This window comes from Ailuropoda melanoleuca, chromosome 15, assembly GCF_002007445.2.
Source record: "Ailuropoda melanoleuca isolate Jingjing chromosome 15, ASM200744v2, whole genome shotgun sequence".
In the NCBI taxonomy this organism is placed as follows: Eukaryota; Metazoa; Chordata; class Mammalia; order Carnivora; family Ursidae; genus Ailuropoda; species Ailuropoda melanoleuca.
In genome coordinates this window covers 55,741,762-55,765,427 of record NC_048232.1, presented here as the reverse complement: position 1 = coordinate 55,765,427, position 23,666 = coordinate 55,741,762, and the positions used below count along the sequence as shown (strand labels likewise).

At 35.6% G+C, this 23,666-nt stretch overlaps 1 protein-coding gene across 3 annotated transcripts in view; it reads right to left on the bottom strand.

Moving 5' to 3' along the window:
• The window catches only part of TMTC2 (transmembrane O-mannosyltransferase targeting cadherins 2), a 674,893-nt gene that overhangs the window by 88,046 nt on the left and 563,181 nt on the right, over window positions 1-23,666 (bottom strand). For all 3 annotated transcript variants that reach the window (XR_004620732.1, XR_004620733.1, XR_004620731.1), the window contains exon 14: window positions 11,277-11,444. The gene's annotated coding sequence lies outside the window, so the exon portion shown is untranslated. The remainder of the gene's footprint in view (window positions 1-11,276; window positions 11,445-23,666) is intronic.

The window sequence follows — 23,666 nt, the reverse complement described above, 5'->3', positions numbered from 1 at the left end:
TACGTGCTTTATGAAGCACTGAGATGATTCCCATTACAATTCAAATTTAGAAAAAAAAAATCTTTTGTTATTGCTTCCTGTAACAACCCTGACTTCTGAAAATGAATCTAAATAATTCCTGCCACGATTCCATCTATTTTTTAACCTACGAAATAAAATTACACATCTGTCTTAGGAATTTAGTCAGCTAAAATGACTACAGGTTAATAAAGCTGATAAGAAATTTGCTTACAGGATATTTGACTTCTGATTTCTCATTTTCGATGAACTAGCATTTCCTATGCACAGCAGGAATTCCCTTCTAAGGTTTCAGCAAAATGTCAACACCTCCCATGGAGATAGATGTCAGCTTTATAACCTGGGCACAGATACTGGAAATTATTGGACTATTTCCTTTTTTAAGGTTTCAAAATATTGTGAGGTAACATTCATACCACATATATTTTTCACTTATTCATATATTCGTACTTCTTTAAAACACTGTTCTCAATTTCCTTGCTCTAAAACCTTTTTCCTTTTGACATTTGAGTAGTTCATAGAGTCCACCACCCTCATTTTACACAGCATTTGATACAATAAATAAGATTTGTTTAATCCTAAAGCATTCTTTACTTCCACTTCAGTAAGATACAATTTTATTATGGAAGAATTCCTTCTCTAGTGAAAGTATGTACTATGCACAAAATAAACCACATTACTCACACTTAGTCTCTTTATCCATTTGGAATATGCTTATGTAGAATAATTTTCCATCAGATAAAGAAGAGCCACAGATTTTGTTCTGAACTAAGAAATCCAACATGCATCTAAGTAAATCTGACTGCTTAAATGGCCTCAATGCTTTGTAAAACTGAACTTGGCTAATGGTTTGTTTTCCAGGGTGATCATTAAAGGACAAAGCAGAATGTTAGAGCTACAGCACTGCTGGTTAAGTTTTGCTTGTTTGCTTCTCTCTGTAAATGAGCAGCCAAAGGAACTTCTGTGCTTATGACAGTGTTCTAAACATCCCATCTCTAGTGGCTAAATGGACATTAAATTGGTAGAGTCTTATCAACTCATTCTCCTTGTGCCCACTGCAGCTGCTTTACTTCAGATTCCCATCATTTTCCCCCTTTCTTTTAAAGGTTCCATATTTTAAATTCCAAGCACATAGAAAAGTAGCCAAAACTCCCATAACACTTTCAACCTGAATAACTAACATTTTATGACTTTTGCCGCATTGCATCCCTGCCTGTCTCTCCGTATAAATATATACATATATGGGTATACACGTGCACAATGTGTATATATATGTATATAAATATACACTATACCTCTTAATTTTTAGAACCTTTTGAGAACAAGCTGATGTGATACCCCATTTTCCCCAAATACACCAAACACTCCAGTGTATATTTTCTAAAACTAGAACATATATCTGCATAATGACCATACCACCCTAGATCAAAGATGGCTGCAATAACTTTGCTATTTCTCCATTGAGATGTGGTATCAAATGGCTCTCCTCTTAAATCTGGGCTGACATTAATGATTGCTTACCAATATGACACATGAAACCGAGTTGTAATACAAGAAGTCTGATTCCCTAAGATCACTAAGCTGGAGTGGCCACAGGTAAGCAATCCCTCTGACAGCCCCAGCTGAGCCCAGACTCCCAACCATCCCTTCCAAGTCTTCAGAAATGTGGGCTCTCCACACCTGCCCACCTGCCAATGTTTAATACCACACTGCACAGAACAAATGTTCAAGTAAGTTTAGGTCAAATTCCTGACCTAAAAAACCATGAGATCTACTACAATGTCTATTACTTTGTGTCATTAAGTTATGGGGTGCCATTTTGCCCATAAGTAGTCAAAATACCTCACAAGGTCTCATTTCTCTTTCTAGTTCGGTATCTTAGAAATATGCTTACATTGAATTATCATGTATTATAGACTCCTTCAACCTGGAACAATTCCGGTGGTGTTTTTTTTGTATTTGTTTTTGTTTTTCCCCCCGCCCCTTCCATGTTCATACCGTTTTGAAGAAAACAGGCCTTACAGTACGTAGGATGGTTTTTAGCCTGGATTCATCTAAAGAGTTCTCATGATCTGACTCAGAGCACGCATTTTAGCAAGAAAACCACAGAAATGATGTTATGCTCTTTGTGTTGCGTCACATCAGGATTCACACAATGTCAACCTGTCCCAACACTAGGGATATCAATTTTGATGACCTGGTCACTAATTTTGGTGGTGTCTGGCAGCTTTCTACCTCTTAAGTTCACATTTTTTTCCTCTGGTAATTCGTATTTGGTGGGGAGGGATTCCAAGATTATAGCAATTCCTCAAACTCTACCTACTAACCTCAGCATTTGTGGGCAATTCCCTACTGAATCACCTTCATCTGATGGCTGTCAAATGGTGATGCTCTGCTTCTAACATTTACTGAAACTCTGAGGAATAGCTTTCTTATTTCTGTTATTTACTTAATTGCTTGATTAACGTGTATTAGCATATATTAGATTTTATTTTATTAAATGGGTGGTAACTTATTGCTATCATTATTTTGATACCCAAGCCACACTATTTGTCCATTGGGAGTCCCTTGAGACTGGTTACATTTTGTCCTTTTGGGACAGCTTTCTCATTTGAGGACTTTTTTGCACAGGATGTTTAAGGCACATCCTGTACCTTCCCTGCTCTCCCCGGGATCAGTTATTTCTCTTTTAATGAAGGAGGATATTTAGAAAGAAAGCTCTGGGCACTTGGGGCCCTCACTGCTTCTAGATGTCATCATTTCTAGGTCCTCTCAGAACTAGGAAAAATATGTATTACATCTATATAATTAAATCTATGGGTTCACACTGCCGCTTCATATTACTGTCTAACATCTGAAGATTCTTTGAAGTCCTCCCCACACCTATAATGTTATTATATATCCTCCAGCTGAGAAACTTGACTCAATATATTTATTCATTTACCCAATTTACTTATTTGTCTGTTGCTACCCATCTCCCAGTACATAAACCATCTCTTCCTGTGGCTACCTCTGCAGTCCCACCTGGCCCCACGTCCTCTTTTTCCAGGCCTTCCATCTCAGGCCTCCATGGGGATCCTCAACTTTGGACTGATTCTTCCTCTCTCTACCACCCTCCTTCCTTGCCCCATACTTTCGGCTGCCGTACTGTCAGGAAGGAAGTAGCAGGCAGCAAAAGAAGGAGAAGGGGGAAGGGAGAAGACTTCCTTTTTTAGGACATTGTAATACCTTCTCAACAGCTCTCTCTGTCCTGATTTTCCCTGTCTCTTCTCTTTTCTACCCTATAAACTGAAGACATAATATTCTTAGAAAAAGCACAACATGTAGCAATGAAAATAGCAAGTTGAATATGAATAATCTTACCATGTGTCCTTACTTTTTCATTAAATCGTGTTACTTTGAACCCTTAGTTTAGCCAAGCCTCAGTTTCAAAGAGGAAAATAATGCTTATTTATAAGAAGTGTTGTAAAGTTTCAGATTGAATCGGTAGAATACCAAGAACATAATTGCAGCTGTTATAATTATCATGAGAAATTCCAACAGGATTCCAAGATTCCTTTTAAAAACACTACAATGTAAAAATCAGTTATAAAAATAAATATACCTCATTACTTACAGGACAAAAATCTAAACTCCTGTTTCTCTTAATTTTCCATAAGCTGCCCTCAGTCGTATCTCTAGCCTCGCTTCCCAAATCTCCCCAAACTGTTACACTGCAGCCAGCCTAAAGGTCTTACCTTTCCTTTAGTATTTTGTTCTCTTTTCATACTTTGTGCATATGATCGCCCCAACTTAAATTGTTCTTTTCCTAGATATCCAATTAGCATAAGCCTTTACTTATACTTAAGACTCAGAGTGAGTTCATCTCCTCTGTAAACCTCCCCTGACCATCTCCAAAACAAGTATAATTAACTTTTTCATCTAGTGGACCTCAACTAGGACTCTCAATTGCCTTTACTATAAATAGCACTTTTCACAACATGGCAACTATTTACACATACATGTGCCTTACTGGACTGTGATCTCATTGAGGCTAAAGACTGTATCGGTTTCTTTTGATATACAATTTCTGGCCAGTAGTTCAGTCTTGCCAATAATAGACTTCAATAAATATTTGTTTAATAAAAAATTCTTACAATGGTTACAATGACCAATTATTGATCACTTATAACTATTAATTATAAAATGTTGTACTAACTGCTATCTATTCTTTATAGACAATAAAACCCTGTTATGTTCTTTCTAGAAGATTCCTATCCTATAAATTAGGAAAATAGGACTCAGAAGTTACTAATTTGTATAAGTTCACAGCATCTAGTAGAACTGACATCAGGGCCTAAGATATTAATATATTTGAAATACAGAAGATACATAGCATATACATGGATGCCAAGGTAAATACTAAAACCAAAAAAAAAAAAAAAAACCAAAAAAACCCCCAACAACTATTATTTTAAAAATAGGCTTGTCACAATATTATGCACTTTATTTTCACTTTAACACGTTATTCAAAATAGTGAAAGTAAACATTAAGGGTTTAGCTAAACTACTCTATTGCTGACTCGACCCTATTTTGTGTGGCCAGGTGACCTGCAGGGGTCTTGAATGGACACTAGTCCCTCCTTAGAGCACATGCCCTAGAAAGCACCCTACAGAGCCAAAAGTAAATGGAAGTTCTTGGTATGGATTCTCCAATAACCCATGTGATACAGTTTCCTCCACCTGCCGGGGGTCCCTTTGAATGCCCTTTAAATAGAATTCCCATAAAGCTTATCAAAACCCAACTCTATTTGGTTTGAAATGACCAATCCAGCCTTAGCCCAGGAACCCCAAAGCACCCTCTCTACCCAAACTCTAATGAAGGCCTTAGTCCCAGGTCCTGCTATACTCTGACTGCACCCTCCTTGACCTCCTCATGTGGCCCCTCAAGGCATGCCATGTACCTCCTCCAAGACCTGTAAGTAATAAACTCTATTTGAATTCCCTATGATCTTTTTGTTAAACCACTATCCAACACCCAAGGTTTCTACTTAGCAAATGATAATTTTACAAAGTCACGAAGGTAAACCATGTGCAAAGGCAAGGTGCTAAACAGTTTCCATGCATTAACTCATTTAATGAGTGATAGATGAAAATTAATGTTCAGTGAATTTGAACCTCACACAGCCTCTGAATAGCAGAGTCAAAAATTCTTTACTATCAAAATCAAGCTTTATTTTGCTGACCCACCTTGCAATACTAGAATTTTCAAAATATAAAATACAGTCATCCCCAGTATCCAAAAAGACAAAACATATCACAGATTTGGATGTAAAAAATTAGACAGGAAATAAATTTAAAAGAGAGAAATTGATAGCAGGCTAATGCAGGGTATGGTAAACTTTTTCTGTAAAGATCAAGATAATAAATAATTTAGGCTTTGTAGTTATAAAGTCCTTGTCACAACTAATCGATTCTGTAGTTATGGCAATAAAACTGCCAAAGGCAATACATAAATGAATAAATGTGGCTGTGTTTCAATAAAACTTTACAAAAAACAATGGGCCATAGTTTGTGGTCCCCTAGATTAAGGAACTGTATGTTCTTAATCACAAAAAATATTGAAAACTATTGATACTCACATATTTTGAGGCCTATACTCCAAAGGAGAAAGGAAGAAATATAGGGATGACATATTAAAAAAAAAAAAAGTGCAAGTGAATCCCAAAGCAAATGTAAAAATTGTTGGCTTTCTTGAAAATGAGAAAAAAGGGAAATTGCTATTGGTCAGGTTATATGGAAGTTATTGTGTAAAGATATAAGCTTGATGGAAAGAGTTTTAGAAACATGTAGTTACTAGTTTACAATCATTTGGAAGTTAGAAGTAAACACTTTTTTCCCCTCAGTACATATCTGTGTAGAATTATTTTATTATTAAACATAATATTTTAGCACCTAAGAAATTTGTAAAATCTCTTTTCATACACAGGGTGTTAAATTAGAGCAACTGATCTCAAATGTTAGTGTATATTAAAAGCATTGGAAATACTCGTTAAATATGTTGGTGCCAGAGTCCCAAAGCCAGAAATACTGATTCGGTAAGTCTTGTGTGGAGCACCCCAAGTTATTCTCATGAGGATAGTCCCAAAACTACACATGAGAAATTCTCAACTAAAGCAGTAATTACATATATGTCCTGTATTGAACCAAACAGCAGGAAGCATCTGGGAAGCAGAAAATGGAATCTACTGGCCACCAAGGATAGTCAACAACCAGGAACAAGATTTAAAAATAACACTGGTTACCTTGAAGGACGGGATATGGCTCTGGAGAGAGACGTTTCTGGGAAGTTCTGTGTTTAGGAATTAGAGATTAAGAAGCTGCTCCTATCCAGAATCATAGTAAGGCAGGCCCCTATCTTTTATTTTATTTTTTTAAAGATTTTATTTATTTATTTGATAGAGAGACAGCCAGCGAGAGAGGGAACACAAGCAGGGGGAGTGGGAGAGGAAGAAGCAGGCTCCCAGCAGAGGAGCCCGATGTGGGACTCGATCCCAGAACGCCGGGATCACGCCCTGAGCCAAAGGCAGACGCTCAACGACTGCGTCACCCAGGCGCCCCAGGCCTCTATCTTTTAGCAACTATTTCTATTGGCTTGCTAGGTTTCCCATTGCATTATTTCCTATTGCTTCTGTGGGGGGGAGGGGAGGAGCCACAGATTTATTGGCTTAAAATAACCAAATAACTTATTCTACACATCTAGAAGTCTGAAGTCTAGAATGAGTCTCACTGGGCTAACACGAAGTTCTTAACAGGGCTGTGGGCCTTCTGGAGGCATTAAAGGATAATCAATTCCCTTGCCTTTTCCCACTTCTGGAGGTCACCTACACATCCGTGGCCCCTTCTATCTACAAAGCCAGAAGCAGGTATCTTCATATCTTGTGATTACCCTGGTCCCAGTCAGATAATTCAGGTACATCTACTTAATTTAAAAGTCAGATGATGAACAACCTTAATTTCACCCAAAGTTTAATTCTTCATTGCCATGTAACAGAACATAGCCACATGTTGTTGGGACCTGGACATCTTGGAGGGAAGGAGGCATCCATCATTCTTCCACCCACACCCACTCTCCCCAACCACAGAAAAATGAGTAGGGGGAAAAAAAAAGAAAGAAAGAAAGAAAGAAAAGAGATCCCATTAAAAAAAGAGGGGGAAAAAAAGTGACAGTAGGCTCCTAAGAATATTAGGAGTATTGAAGGTGCCATTTAAAGCAACACCTGCGTGTTTAGAGTGTGAGTTGCAGCCCGGTGCAATTCAACTGTGGAAACACTAAAAGGAAGGAAGAAACATACCACACATCACTGCAAAGTGAAATTAAGTGGTCATGGAGCATAAAGGGAAAACCTATTATCTGGGAAAGGGGAAATAAAGAAGTTGTTACAGCCTGAAGATTTATGTCCCCCTCCCCAGCCCCAAAATTCATATGTTGAAGTCCTAACCACCAGTGTGCTTATTTTTAGTGACGGTGCCTCTTAGGAAATAATTAAGGTTAAATGAGGTCATTTAATAAGATTAGTGACCTTATAAGATGACACACCAGAAATCTCTTGCTTTCTCTTTCTCCATACCTCCAACATACCCCAAGGAAGAGCCATGTGAGGACACAGAGAGAAGCTGGCCCTCTGCAACCAGGAGAGAGCCTTCACCAGAAACCAAATGAGCCAGAATCTCTGTCTTGGACTTCTAACATCTAGTACTGTGAGAAACTACGTACATTGTTTAAGCCACCAGCTTATGATATTTTTGTCATGATAGCCGAAGCACTAGTACAGAGGGAGAAGGAACAAAGGTAGGAAGTAAAGAATTATGGGCCCAAGCAAGAAATCAGATTCATATGGGTGCCTTATAGATCTTGAAGTTTAGAAAATTGTATTCCCATGATTTAACTACTCAGCCAAGCCTTATGCCAGTCAAGGAGTAATTTATTCTTTTTTTTTTCTATACAAATTTTTAGATGGATCCCTTGGAAAATAGTTTCTGTATTAACAGATTAATAGTTCTGTTCTTGTAATAAAACTCATTTGGAAAAATAAGCAAGCATATTGTGAATATTTATTGTCTGTTTATCCTTATAGTTCACTAAAGTATATAATATAGGAAGATGAATAAAGCCTATCAATATATTCAGATGCATTCACTTTAGAGTTAACTGGAATGGATTCATTCAAGGAGATCAAAAATTACTTGAATTTTCAAATTAAGAATTAAAGATTTCCTGGAAAATAAAAAAATTCATATTCACAGGTCACTATATATGAGTCAATCAGTCTTTTTGCTTGAATAAATTTGTTTTCAAAACTAGGTTTTTAATATTCAGAACACCTTTCACAATGTATGAGGTCACAGAATCATAGAACTTCAGACTATGTAAACAAAAAGATACTGTATTTTCCAACTCCTTCTCTTTGTTCATAAAAAGGACAAAAAGAAAGTCTTGTAGCACTATAATCCTGTTTTTCCTCTTTCCTGTCCTTTTTCCAGAATTTTCCTCTGGCTTTCTTCCCTATATTTTAATTTGTCCAATAGGAAGTAGTACTGCAACGCAGAAAGAAAAAACAGAACACCACAGTAGGGAGTAGGAAATTACTTAGAAAGGATGAATAGGAAATGGTTTCACTGGTACCTTGTTTCAACTTGAGCCAATATCACCTTGCAGGTGCCAGTGAATCTAGTAAGCCAGGTATGGCTAAGTCAGAACTATATATAAAAGATACTACAAAGTTTAGTCCATGAACCCTGGACATGTGAAATTGGACATGCCTTTTATACAGTGCCTACCAACTCTTGCCAAGAAGTTACAGTCACGGTGAATGGGACAGACAGTGCTCAGAGGACATAGCTGGTTAAAGAAGTAACACTGATCTATTACAGTTTACTCAGATATTCAAACACATTTGAAACAATCATGAAAACTATTCATAGCTAAGGAAATGCAGAATTGTGGAATACCTTATAAATTCCCTGATTTTGGCTGACTTTAAGAGAAGAGGAAGTTCTAAAACGCTGGGTTGTGAGGTAAATTTGGCAGTACTACTTTAGTCATTTTCTAAGTCTCCTTACAGGACTAACGGCTTTGATGAAGAGTGGCACGTACACCTTCACAACGCTCAAGATTCAGGAAGAATAAAAATCAGGCCAATAACTCAGACTACTCTTGTCAGTTTGTGCCAAAACTTCAGTCTTTTTACACACAACGCTCAATTCTTGAGAGTGAGCTAGCATGAGAACAAGAGCATGAGCGAGCTAACAATTGATTTTCTTACTTCTTTAACATATAAAAGAAAATCCCTAAATACGGTCACGATGCCACAAAAATCACATATTCCTGAATGTGCTACATCCACAGAGATTGAGTTTGTACTTTGTAGCTTTGCAGTTGGGTTTGACTATGAAGAAAAACTATTCAACACTCTCTGAAACTTGCTTCTTTCTTTAACTAACTTGATTAGTCAATCAAACTACTTAAACCATTTGCCAATATGGATGCCTCTCAAAATACGTTATTAGAGCCCGATTTACTCAGGCTCTAAATTATTGCACGATTTCTCTCTAATCTACTTCTCTTGTATTGCAATACATTTTAATGAGGTAAAGGTAATAAAACAATCATCCACATTTAAGCAATCACCTCATTCTTACCATTATCAAAAATAAATTTTATAGTGAAAATACTAATGAAAAACAGAAGGGGTCAACGCTAAATTGAAAAAAAAAAGGATAGATGCAAAATTGAAAAAGAAAAGCAGAATTCATTAAGATCTTAAAATTTACTCGCAGATTTAAAAGTAAATATGTATTGCGTTTTTAGTGTTCTAATGATATATACATATTTAAGAACTTAAACAGTAAATAAAAACGATACATAACCATTTAAGTAGAATTAGCAGTTCCCCAATCAGAAGTGAGGAGATAGAATAGGAAATCATAGGCACACCTCAAGTAAAACTCTTCATTACAAGAAATTTCAAAGGATGTATTCATAAGTTGTAATTCCTACAACATTAGCCTGAGAAAGTCATGAGGAAGTTGTGATAAGACATCATGCCTGTGTTTATATTAACAGCTTGATATCAGGAATGGTCAAACCACAATATTAACTCATTCTCTTGAGATGAAGGGATATTGGCACAAGCCATTCTCATTTAGACTTCTTCCATTTCAAAATTACCACAGAGACAACTGAAAACTTTAAATACGAGAAACGCCAAATTTTCTTTCTGTGTTTCAACAACATGCTGAATCATTGCTGCTTTATTTTCTTAGGCTACTTTTAAAAATCATCAATAAACATTATTTGTAAACACACAGCACTTTCAGAAGCTGTAACTTGTAGAGGGTGCAAATTTTCACTCTACTGGATTCAAAGAATAGAAAGAAACATTTAAAACGCTAAATTCTGAAGGATTGTGCTAGAAGATCATAGCACAGCTGTGGGGGAGACATTTTAGGAGTTCGGGGAGCCTCAAGAAAAACTCCACATCGTCTATAGGGTAGAAGATTGTGCAAAATTCCTACTTTAAGGGAAGAGTGGAACTTAGGCAAATTAGGAACAAAATTCAAGAGTGAACTTAATGAAGCAAAAATTGTGGTATACAATGATTTAGAAGTCTGGTGGAGAACACAGACCCACCGTCTCTAGAAAATAAAAGAGAATTTGAGAGGCAAAAGGCAAAATGGAGGGAGATTTAAATTTCATATTTAGGATATGGAGGTTTGTTCTTCACCCACATTTCCAAACCTCAGTTCTACTGTCAACAAGTAAATAATCTAAATTCCTTGGCACCAACGCGAGGATGGTGGAGAATCCGAGCTGCTAGGAGAGATCCGAGAAATAATAGTAAGGAGCAGGCACGCTCTGGGGCCGGGTCGGGGGAGGGATGCTACCTTCCTAGCTTAGAGGTCAATAGCTAGGAAATATTCTAGGCATTGGGAACAATTGCAAAATTGTAAGCATAATAACAATTTAAATGACACATCAAACATTTAAAACATTCATATATGTTATTTCACTCAATCACTCAGGAAGGAGTGGTACAGGAAAGCAGTGTATTGGAAAATTTGTCTGGGTAGTACTTATAAAATCTATCGGAAAAGAGGGGAAAAGAGGCAGGAGATGTATTAGAAGGCTGTTACCTGGAACAAAGTAAAAGACGCTAAGAAGCCTGTAAAGGAAGAAGGCTAGTACCCTTGAGAGGAATTAAAAACTTTAAAATTACCTTTAAAATAGGAACCGTTCGGCAACATTTGGAAGTGTGGTGAACGTGGTGTTGACTTCCCGAGGACTGGATTGGCAATACACCGCCTGCTTACGTTTCCATTCGTCCTGAAGATGGAAATATGAAGAAACTTCAAACCATTAGGTTCAGAAGCAGGCAGCTTCGGGTCTGAAGAGAGAAAAAAAGCAGATTCTAGAAGCCAAGCAAGCTATACAAATCAGCTGTCCTCAACGTTACTTCATCAGCATCACCTGAGAGCTGTGAGCTATTCAAATCACGGGGCTCTACCGCTCCTCAGTCAGTTATTCCTGCAGTAGGGCCCCCACCTTCTGAGTTTAACAAGCTCTGCAGCTGGTTCTGATGCATGCTGAAGTTTGAGAGCCACCAGGAGAGCCGGTGTTACAGATGGAACTCAAGTTACTGATTTCAGCTGCAGGACTGAGAAACCGTGTTTGATGGGATTGTGGAATACGGGTGAGGTTCAGTTGGGTCTTCCGGAGTCGACGACCAAGAAAGAATTCTTGAGACGTCTTTGGTGCAAAATGGTGGTTTATTAAAGCTCGGGGACAGGACCCCTGGGCAGAAAGAGCTGCTGCACCGGGTTGTGAGGGGTGACTGATTATATACTATGGGGTTGGGGGAAAGTAAGGAAAAAGGGAGGTTTCAAGAGAGTACTTTCATATGTTAAAGAAGACTCCCAGGATACCCAAGGCCTTGCCATCTTCAAGTCAAGGTTGTTCACCCTCTAGTAAGTCATTAACATGAAGATAGTCAGGAACTTCTTGGAGGAACAACACATCCCATCCAGGAGTGGGGGTGGGGAGAGGTTGCAGGGTGTAGGCTTATGCTTTGTTTTCAGCCAGCCTTCTGCTACCTCATCAGTGTTGATGAGAAAAGAGGCCTACTCAAGAATCATAACTTGGTCACTCCACTGGTAATTAAGTATTCCAGTTTGCACGTGCCCAAACAATGCAATCCTGTTAGAAACGATCCCCCCGAAAAGACATATAGGAAGATAAATTTATTCCAGAAATTGAAATCAAGATTATTTTACAAAGCAAAATCAATTTGATTTTTTATTGTGCCTTCTTTGGGATTACCCATTGCCAGATCTTGCTCTTAAACATATAATCTGCTATGTTAAAATAAAAATTAAAAAAGAAAAACTTTTATACCCAGAGAAAGAATGGTATTTGATAATGTTTCATTCTATCATAACAAGTAGTAAAACTTCCCTGCAGATTCAGCATATTTGGCTGAAGTGTGTGCTTTAATACCATTTCATTTAACAATACACTTTATTATTATTATACTCAGAATTGCTTGACTCCTATTTTTTTCAGCACAGCCCTTGTCAACTGTTTCTAAACGAGTTTGACAAATACAGTAAAAACAAAAATGAATGAAATTCTACTTTACAGTACCTATGAATCTTCATTATAAGTTGACCAATATTATATATTGACTGAATATATAATTTTGTTTTGAAGTGTGGACTGTTCTAATATCTCGATAGAGCACCAGCCTTTTCAAAAGAGAGGAAAATGGAAGTCATTTTAAAGCTTTGATCTCTTACTCATTTCATTCAGTTTCAAAGTCAGGCTGGTTATAAAAGTTCTAGACATGCCACACCATGTTTTATTTCTGCATTATTACTTTACTTTTATAGAGAATTTGGGACTTATATCAAAGGAAATATTTTAAATCATTCCAGACTCTAGGTTAGTACGATTCAGCTTTTATTTATTTTTAAAATTTCCCATCCTGTAACTATCCCAGCTTTATTAAAGTTGGTGATTTGAAAAAGAAGGGCCAGTTACCAAATATACCCAAATTGTCAGGGTTTATATGAAAAGATTTTTCCTTCTGTCTAATCTGATTGTTTGTTTTAGGGGATCCCAATAAAATTAGCCAAGAAAAACTTGTGCTTCCAAAGCGTATACTTACAAGCTGTTTTTTTTTTTTTTTAAAGATTTTGTATTTTTATTTACTTGACAGAGACAGCCCGGGGGGAGTGGGAGAGGAAGAAGCAGGCTCCTAGCACAGGAGCCTGATGTGGGGCTCGATCCCAGAACGCTGGGATCACGCCCTGAGCTCAAGGCAGATGCTTAATGACTAAGCCACCCAGGCGCCCCTACTTATAAAATTTTTGTCAGGAGCAGAGATGCTCTGAAATCCCTCTGGGAGAATTACCCTTTCATTATTAAGGAAATTCTTCCTGTTGTCATTTCAAAGTTCTTTATGCCATTATCTTTCACCTTCCATGAAAAAAATCAACCAACTAAACAAAAAAACAAAAAACCCAAAACCAAAAACTGGGAAACAGCTATTACCATTACAATAATTTCCCCAGATAGTCATCAAAACTCCACAAAAAGAGGCTTCAAAATGTGCAAACGTAGCTAAAATGATACTCTTGCTTTCCTAATGGGACAGGGTTTGTTGAAATAATTTTTAAACACAGAGCTTTATCAAATTTATTCAATTTAATCATAAGTTTGTGACTCTCAAATGTAATGGATAGGAGAAACGGGATTTCAGAACATTACATTTCTGTAGTACAAGTCACATTGAGTCACTAGGTCTTGCTATCATCTGCAAATAACATAGACAGGAAAGGAATAGCCATATTTTAATTTATAATTATGCCAAAGTTAAAATTGTTACACTAATAAATTTTATCATACTTACCAGATTTATTTTTTAACCCATTCTTATTTTGTAGGAAAAATTATGGGCCCTAAAAAATCATTAATTCTAACATGTGAAATTTCATAGATTCTCATCCTCTTTCCCTTCCAACAAAAGAATTGGAGCATTTTTCAAATTAGAAATACCCGCACATGCATGTATGTGCGCGCACACACACACACACACACACACACACACACACACACACAGGAGCCAGGACATATATCACTTCATACAATTCAAGTAAATAAGAATGCCAGACAATATTTAGGGCACTGTGTTAAATAAAATAAAAACACAGATGAGTAATAAGGAATCTCTGAATCACAGGTAGCAACATTTAATATTATCAAAATTAATTCTCACCATTATATCCTGTAAATTCCACCTAATTATAATTAAAATCCCCATGAGATTTTCTTATAAAACTTAAGATGGTGCTGATGCGTATCTGTACAGATAGAATACTACAGAAATAAGGAAAAGACAACACCCCTATTTAAAATTGCGAAAATGACATAACATAAAAATTTTTAAGAATAAAATAAATAAAATGAAATAAAATTGGGAAAATGAGGGCACCATGGTGGCTCAGTTGGTTAAGCATCTGCCTTTGGCTCAGGTCATGATCCCAGGGTCCTGGGATGCAGCCCTGCATAGGCTCTCTGCTCAGTGGGGAGCCTGCTTCTCCTTCTCCCTCTGCTTGCCTCTCTGCCTACTTGTGCTCTCTCTGTCAAATAAATAAATAAATAAATAAAATCTTTTTAAAAAAATAAATAAAATAAAATAAAACTGGGAAAATGAAACAGGCAATTAACAGAAAAAGAAACATATAGAAAGCAAATACATTTGAAGATATTCATGGATTTACAAGTGGTCAGAGCATTGCAAATCAAAGCAATAATGGCATTTTATTTTTCCATCTAATAGTAGAAAGAAAGAAAGAGAAGAAGGAAGAGAGGAAAAAAGAAAGAAAGAGAAGAAGGGAAGAAAGAAGGGAAGAAAGAAAGAAAAGAAAGAAAGAAAGAAAGAAAGAAAGAAAGAAAGAAAGAAAGAAAAGAAAGAAAGAGAAAGAAAGAAAGAAAGAAAGAAAGAAAGAAAGAAAGAAAGAAAGAAAGAAAGAAAGAAAGAAAAGAAAAAGGAAAAGGGAAAGAAAAAAGAAAAGAAAAAAAGACAATATTCAGTGCTGATGAAGGTGTGATGAAATAGGCTCCAGTAGGGGGATGTTTCAGGCTACCTATCAAAACTGAAAATATTTACAACTTTTGACATAGCTATTCATAACTGGAAAACTATGCTTCAAAAATATTTAAACACAAAGAAAAATATAAAAGTAGTTTCAAAAAAAAAAGTAGTTTCAATGAAGCATTTTTTAGAGCAGAGAAGCAGAATTGTAAACTTCCAAATCTGACAAGGGAATTTGTCTATGATATATAGGCTATTCATAATTTTATACTTTTTTAAAAGAAATATTATGTGCATATACATAAAGATATGCATTAGATTAAAAGACTTATAAATGCTTAGAGAATAATCTGAAGTGATGTTAACAATAATAATAAAATAATATTGTTGAGTAAACACTCAATAATTTGCCAGGTACTGTGTTGTGTTTTTCAATGATTATTACAATAATTCTCAGACCAACTTTGCAACTATGAGGAACCATTTAACAAATATGGAAACTGAAGATAAACATCAAAGTTTTAAAAATATTACATCATGGAGTAGAAATGGGTCTGAGAATGATTGCCCAAGTTAACGTAAATTTACAGTTTGTACTATTGTATTATAGGAATTTTTAAGAAAGAACATGCATATATTACTTTACTAATTAAAAATAAGGAACTAAAATGATACTGAAACAATTATGGTAATAACACAGAACATGTTAAATAACATAAGCCATAACGTGATCATAAGGTTTCAAAGAAGGGAGACAGAAATTCTGACTGAATAAGAACATCATTTATAAAGGACGTAGCATTTGGCCTTGAAAAATGTAGCAATAGGAGGAAAGTACTTGAACAGAGCCTGGAAGAAAAGACAGAGGGCAAAAAAGTCAGTATAAGAGAGTCCAGGGAACAGCAAAGAACTGTTTAAAGACGTTTAACAAAATAGCAAGAGAGAGAAGAATAGAGCTGGAGGAGGGCTTAAATGATTCTGATATATCCAAGAAATGACAAGATATAGCAAAAGATAAGGCTGGAGAGACAAGAGGGTTTAAAGCATTCTGATTTAAGAAATGACTATAAATTCCATCCTTTGGAATAAACTGAAATACAGATTCTCCAAAGAGGTGATTCCCAAACCACAGATCCTTGGAACTGGGCAAAGTTTTTACAAGAGATTCACAAATCTATATATGCAATTAAAAAAAAAAAAAGTCTATGGTCTAAATGTCTTGAATTTTCTAAATTGGGCCTGTTTTCAGGCTGGATGCCACAATGGAAAAGGTGATGTGGTCAGTTTCTTCCTTTTTTCTATCTGAGACTCCTAATTCTGCTTCCCCACTCTATGGGCTGTGTTTAGTTGGGTCTTTGAGGATTGAAACAGGGGAAGAGTAAGAGACGAAGGACAGGAAAATCCCCCTTGACTGGTGCAGATGTAATTTGGTACTAGTTTCCTCCAGGCTTACCAATGCAAAAATATTATTCTTTTTTATTGAAGCTTATTTATGGGTTCCTCAGAGCCCTTCCATGGCTGGGGACTCTCACCAGCGGGTGTTGACCCTCATCATAGCGTTCATACTCTTTGCATCTGGCTTCTGTCCCTAAGCATGTCTTAGAGATACATCCATGTTGCTGCATTCCTCTATACTGTATCAGTTTTCCATCCTTTATTATTGCTAAGTAGTATTCCAAACTACGAATATCAACCAATTTGTTCATAACTCCTGTTGGTTAAAATTTGTGTTAAGTTTGGGCTATTAAAAATAATATATATAAAATAATGCATATGTTATAAATAATCTCAGTAGAACACTATAAAATAAATAGAATGGTGTTTTTTGAAGAAATGTTTAATTTTAACCAAGTCCAATTTATCATTGTTTAAATGCTTAGTATTTTCTGTGACCTAAGCAATCTGCCTACTCCAAGGCCTTTATCTCTACTATGTTTCTTTTGTAAAAATATTATATATTTTTTTAATTTTGCATTCATGTCTATTACCAATAGCAAATGTGTTCTGTGTAAAACATTTGGTCAAGATTTATTTTTTTCATGCAAAAATCTAGTTGTCTCCACACCATTTTTGAAAATTATCATTTCTTCCAAAGAACTACCTTCGTAACTTTGTTGAAAATCAATTAATAATATATGTATGGGTCTATTTCTGGAATCTCTCTTCTATTTCATCAACTTTTGTGTTTTCCCATAGAGTACTCCTGGAAGTCAGGCAGGAAAAGAACTATAGTTTTTCCCTTCTTTCTAAAACTTGTTTTAACTATTCTAGGTCCTTGGCATCTCCATGTAAATTTTAAATTATCATTTAAGTTTCTACCCAATGGACAAAAAGGTTCTGCTGGAATTTTGATTGTTTTTGCCTTGACTCTTCAGCTAAATTCAGAGAGAGTGGACATCTTGATATGTTGAATTTTCCAACCCACAGTTTTGGTATATCTCTTCATTTATTTACATTGTTTTTCATTTCTTCTAGCACTGCTTAGTCATTTTTACTTTACAGTTCTTCTACTCATTTTGTTCAATCTACATATTTTATGTCTTTTTATTATATTGGAAATGCCTCAATATTTTTATTTGGTTTTCCACTTCTTAGTTGTAGTAATAAAAAGACTTTTTAAAATGTATTGGTCTTCTAATCTGTGGGTTTGCTAAATTGACTTAATTCTAGTAGTATTTGGTGGATGCCTTTGATGTTCTACATTGATAATACTGTTTTTATAGAGAGAGTTTTAATTCCTCCAGTCAAATCCTTGTATCTCATTTTTTTCTCTTGCTTTAGTGCAGTGGCTAGGACATTAAATACAATAAGGAATGGAAGTGGTGATACAGTCTTCAATCAATCTTTGATAGAAAATGTTTAATATTTTACCATTTAATATTATGTTAGCTGAAAGATGTTTGTAGATGTCCTTTGTCAAAACAAAAATTTTTTATGGTTGTAATTTATGATACTTTATATCACTGACATTGAATTTTGTCACATATGAGATGATCATATGGGTTTTCTCCTTTATACTGTTAATAATTAACTACACTGTTTGAATTCTGACTATTGAACCAATCTTGCTTTCATGGAGTTGACTCAAATTAGTCATAAGATATTATCATTTTTACGTATTGCTAATTTAATTTTCCAGTATTTTCTTAAGGACTTTTGTTTCCATGTTCATGAGGAATACTGTCTATAATTTTCTTTTCTTGCAATGTATTTATTAGCATCGGCCTCAGGAATATATTGGCCTAATTAGATGAGTTGGGAAGAATTCCCTACTTCTCTATTTTCTGAAAGAGTTTAGTAATCAGTGTATGTCTTTCTTAAATGTTTCATAAAATTAATTGGCAAAGATATCTAAACTGAAGTTTTCTGTGTTGGAAAAAAGTTATTTAATAAAACTTTAATTTCTGTAATAAGTTTGGGGATATTTCAGTACTCTGTTCAGTTTTAGTAAGCTGTGTTCTTCAGAAATGTGTTCATCTAACATCAAAGTTATTGCCATGAAGTTGTTCATTGCATTCTTTATCTTTTATCTGTAGAAGCTATAGTCATGTTTCTTTCTTCCTTGATATTGTTCGTTTGTATCATATCTTTTTTCTCTTGATTTGTTTTGTTATGGTTTAATCAATTTTAATAATATTTTCCAACAATCAAATTTTAATTTATAAATGTTCTTTATTGTTTATATGATTTCTATACTATTGATTTCTGAGTCTATTATTATTTATTTTACATTGGACTTAACTTTCTTTTTTCTAGCTTATAAAGTGATACATAGATCTATCATTTTTAGTTCCTTTTATTTTCCAAGAAAAGTGTTAGGAGTTACAAATTTCCCTGAGTACAGAATTAGTTGCATTCCACGAGTTTTGACTTTTCTTTTTTTTTACTATTAAGTGTGAAGTGATTTTATATGCTAATGTTTCTGATGATTTCTGCCTTGATACATGGATTACTTAGAAGTGTATTTTCTTTTCAAATATTTGAGTTTGACTTAAAATTTTAATCTCTAATTTCATTCCATTGTGGTTAAAAGATATATTCTGTAAGGTTTCAGTGCACTGAAACTTACTCAGGGTGATCATATGTTTTATCTTGGTGCATGTCCCCTGTATACTCTAAAAGAATGCATATTATGCCCTTGTTAGTAGTGTTTTTTAAATGTAAATTGGGTCAAGTTGGTTGATGGTATTGTTCAGATACCAATACTAATTTTGTATTTACTGTTCAATTAGTTAACTAAAAGAGGGCTAATTGATACTCCAAATGTATTTGCCAATGTTTCTTTTTATCCCCTTAGTTCTTTCAGGTTTTGCTTGATGTATTTTGCCGCTCTGTTATCAGGTTCATACACATTTAGAATTGTTTTGTCTTCCTGATAGGATTGCTACTTTTATCATGAACTTTAAAAGCTGTTTAACACCTCAGGTTTTAATTCAGGCTGATTGCTTTTGGCCATATAGCTCTCTCAAAAGCTTCACTGGCTTACTATCTGTCTGATTCTTAAGATCCCTATACCAATAGATACACTTGCAATTCTTTTTCAAATATGCCTTTCTCTCTCAGCTTAATTAGTTACTTTATTTAGGCTTCCATGAGACAATTCTTATTCTCTTTTACTGAGTTGTTCTGCCTAACTAAGAGACTGTTTCTGGGGGCCAAAATTAATTTATTCAAAAGATTTAATAAAAAGTAGGAGGACCATCCCATGATTTTTTTTAACTCCGTGACTGTTTTAAACTCAATACTAAATAGATTTTGTGGTTTTTATAAATTATCAATATTTTCTTTTAAGCATTAGAGAAAAAAAGTTTTGTTTTCCAATCTATAAGTCTCAAAAGTTCTCTATTCTGTTTTTTTTTTTTTTAAGGCTAATTCTGAAGAAAGAGAAATTAGGGAATCCATTCCATTTACAATAGCACCAAAAATCATACGTTATCTCGGAATTAACTTAACCAGAGATGTAAAGGATCTATATTCTAGAAACTACAAATCACTCTTGAAAGACATTGAAGAAGATGGAAAAATATTCCATGCTTATGGATCGGAAGAATAAACATAGTTAAAATGTCTATGCTACCCAGAGCAATCTACACTTTCAATGCCATCCTGATCAAAATACCAATGACATTTTTCAAAGAACTGGAACAAACAGCCCTTATAGTTGTGTGGAACCAGAAAAGGCCCCAAATCGCCAAGGAACTGTTGAAAAGGAAAAACAAAGCTGGGGGCATCAAAATGCCAGATTTCGAGCTGTACTACAAAGCTGTGATCACAAAGACAGCATGGTACTGGCACGAAAACAGACACACAGACCAATGGAACAGAATAGAGAACCCAGAAATGGACCCTCAGCTCTTTGGGCAACTAATCTTTGATAAAGCAGGAAAAAACATCCGGTGGAAAAAAGACAGTCTCTTCAATAAATGGTGCTGGGAAAATTGGACAGCTACATGCAAAAGAATGAAACTTGACCACTCTCTCACACCATACACAAAAATAAACTCCAAATGGATGAAAGACCTCGATCTGAGACATGAATCCATCAAAATCCTATAGGAGAACATAGGCAGCAACCTCCACGACATCAGCCACAGAAACCTTTTTCATGACACATCTCCAAAGGCAAGAGAAACAAAAGATAAAATGAACTTGTGGGACTTCATCAAGATAAAAAGTTTCCGCACAGCCATGGAAACAGTCAAAAAAAACTAAGAGGCAGCCCACAGAATGGGAGAATATATTTGCAAATGACGCTACAGATAAAAGACTGGTATCCAAGATCTACAAAGAACTTCTCAAACTCAATACACGAGAAACAAATAAACAAATCATAAAATGGGCAGAAGATATGAACAGACACTTTTCCAATGAAGACATACAAATGGCTAACAGACACATGAAAAAATGTTCAAAATCATTAGCCATCAGGGAAATTCAAATCAAAACCACACTGAGATACCACCTTAAGCCAGTTAGAATGCCAAAAATTGATAAGGCAAGAAACAACAATTGTTGGAGAGGATGTGGAGAAAGGGGATCCCTCCTACATTGTTGGTGGGAATGCAAGTTGGTACAGCCACTCTGGAAAACAGTGTGGAGGTCCCTTAAAAAGTTAAAAATTGAACTACCCTATGACCCAGCCATTGCACTACTGGGTGTTTACCCCAAAGATACAGACGTAGTAAAGAGAAGGGCCATATGCACCCCAATGTTCATAGCTGCATTGTCCACAATAGCCAAATCATGGAAGGAGCCGAGATGCCCTTCAACAGATGACTGGATTAAGAAGCTGTGGTCCATATATACAATGGAATATTACTCAGCTATCAGAAAGAACGAATTCTCAACATTTGCTGCAACATGGACGGCACTGGAGGAGATAATGCTAAGTGAAATAAGTCAAGCAGAGAAAGACAATTATCATATGATTTCTCTCATCTATGGAACATAAGAACTAGGAAGATCGGTAGGGGAAGAAAGGGATAAAGAAAGGGGGGGTAATCAGAAGGGGGAGTGAAGCATGAGAGACTATGGACTCTGGGAAACAAACTGAGGGCTTCAGAGGGGAGGGGGTGGGGGAATGGTAGACTGGTGATGGGTAGTAAGGAGGACACATATTGCATGGTGCACTGGGTGTTATACGCAACTAATGAATCATCGAACTTTACGTCAGAAACCAGGGATGTACTCTATGGTGACTAACATAATATAATAAAAAAACATTAAAAATTATTCTAAATAGCACAACTGCCACATTCCTCCCATATCTGAATAATTCAGATTAAGAATTTTAAGTCATTAAAAGGGCACCCTGAACTTTTTCCAATTCTATGATAAAATATACCTCCCAGAACAGTAACAGTCACAGAAAGCACAAATTGTAACTAAATATTGATATATAATAATTGAGCTAAAATAAACTGCAATGAAAGTAGCAGATAAGCAATTCAAGAAAACATCAACACAAGTTAATTGTATGATTGCTTTCTAATAATTAAACATCAAAGTCAACATGTATATAAGGATACTTCTGAAGCAGCAGCACAAATTGCCTCTAAGACAATTTTGTTTGAAGATAAGCTTTAAAGTCTCATAAAAAGAAAAAGAAAAATTAAAAGGCCCCCTGTGTAAAAAGGTTTGGAAATTGAATGGAAGTTTAAATAGTTATTGAACTGTATAAACTGTGGGGGGGGATTTTTCCATAAACTTCAAAGAATTTTTAAACAATTCAATATTATACTCTTTTCTGCCTAATTCCCCAATATATTAATAAAAATTTCTATTAGACTACGTTATCTAAAAGCATCAGAGAAAATTAAATCCTAAAAGTTACAAGAACAAAGAAAGGGCATGCAGGTCCTCATTAGTGAGAAAATGTATCGTAGTTTCTCTTCTGTGATGGGAAATAATGTCTGCACAGCCACCTGCCCAAGTAGCAGAGCAGTTTCCATGGTCTATGTCTTTTAAAATGGACAGATCACAAATAATCTGACCCAATTTTCTGCCCTGTTTGCACAAAGCAGCAAAATTTTGAAAGTTCTAGAAAACTCTAATATTTCTCTGTAAAATTGCAAGTGTCAGTATTTTTACAGCACCATAAAGAGTTCTATTGAGACAAATAGTGGGCAATTTCTTTCTTCCTAAAATCTATTTAGCCAATTCTACTGCAGGGAGGTATAGCAATTAAAATTTAAAGAGAGCTTAATATGTTCTAGGTATTGTTTTAATATTAGCTACCTGAAAATAATGTCTGTGGTGTTGAATTTCTGTTACTATTACCTTTCTACATTTTTCTACAACTGGTGACATAATTGCACCCTTTCTTCCCACCTAAAAACTATCCCCAAAGAAAACAAGGTTTCCTTCTTAGGATAAGTCTATAAATCATGTCATAATAAATCAGGACTGAGATATACAAAGTCACCTTAAGAATTCTGAACGCCTTCCAAGACAGGAAGTCTTATTAACATATCTAAACACAGTCTGCCTGAGTCAGAAGCAGAGCTGGTCTGCTCTGGAATCATAGATACACCAAGAAGCAAAGTGGTACCTTCAAGGACTACTCAGACCAGCATGTTTCCATAGCTGAGTGGGTCTCTAACTTGCTGTACTTTGGAATCACCAGGGAGTTTTTAAACTTTTTTTTTTTTTAAAGATTCCAGGACCTCGGGATCATGACCTGAGCCGAAGGCAGATGCTCAACCCATTGAGCCACCCAGGTGTCCCGAGTTTTTGAGCTATTGATGTTTAGGTCCTACCTTGAGAAATCCTGATTTGAATTGATCTGGGTTGTGCCTAGGACACTAACTCTTTTAAACTTTCCAGAACTGCTGCCTGATCTCCAAGCTGTATCCAACATATTGTAAAAACAAGCCCACCAAGTTACTGGAAGAAGCAAAAAATGCTTTTCCCTATGAGCTTTGTATTACAGAGATATGACATAGAATACCATATCATGTTGCGTTTAGAATATGAAAGAATGAACAAGGTCGTTGGACAAGAAAGTATCGAAAA